Source organism: Brassica oleracea, chromosome C7 (assembly GCF_000695525.1).
Source record: "Brassica oleracea var. oleracea cultivar TO1000 chromosome C7, BOL, whole genome shotgun sequence".
In the NCBI taxonomy this organism is placed as follows: domain Eukaryota; kingdom Viridiplantae; phylum Streptophyta; class Magnoliopsida; order Brassicales; family Brassicaceae; genus Brassica; species Brassica oleracea.
This window is the reverse complement of record NC_027754.1, coordinates 26,364,771-26,365,236: the sequence shown is the minus strand read 5'-3', so window position 1 is coordinate 26,365,236 and position 466 is coordinate 26,364,771.

Below are 466 nucleotides of genomic sequence, written 5' to 3'. Positions count from 1 at the left end.
AGACCCATTTATATCCACTGGTTTTAACATCATATGGCGTCTTAATCATATGGCCAAATACACCTTTCTTCCTTAAACTATTTAACCCCATGTTTCCATTTAATCCATTCTGTTCTACGAGTGTGCACTCTTATATTGACGTGGGTTCATGATCCTCGCTTATATTCATAAATTCAAGTGCTACCTTGTATGCAAATAGATCATCTTATGTCGACATTCCTTATTGGTTCCATTATGTTCCAGACATGATATAATCGATTGAGATTCATTATTATCAGGACCTTTAATACTTTGCAGCTTGGCGTCCCAAGCTACATTGTTTGGTACATGTACCTTAGAGCCGTCTGGCCTTATCTCTATGTCTGGGATGGTTTCCTTAGTAACCTCGGATTTGGATTTTGATTATCATTCTCTGCACCTTTCTTTTGTTTCCGAGGATTCTTATCTTTTGGAACCTATTTGGTCT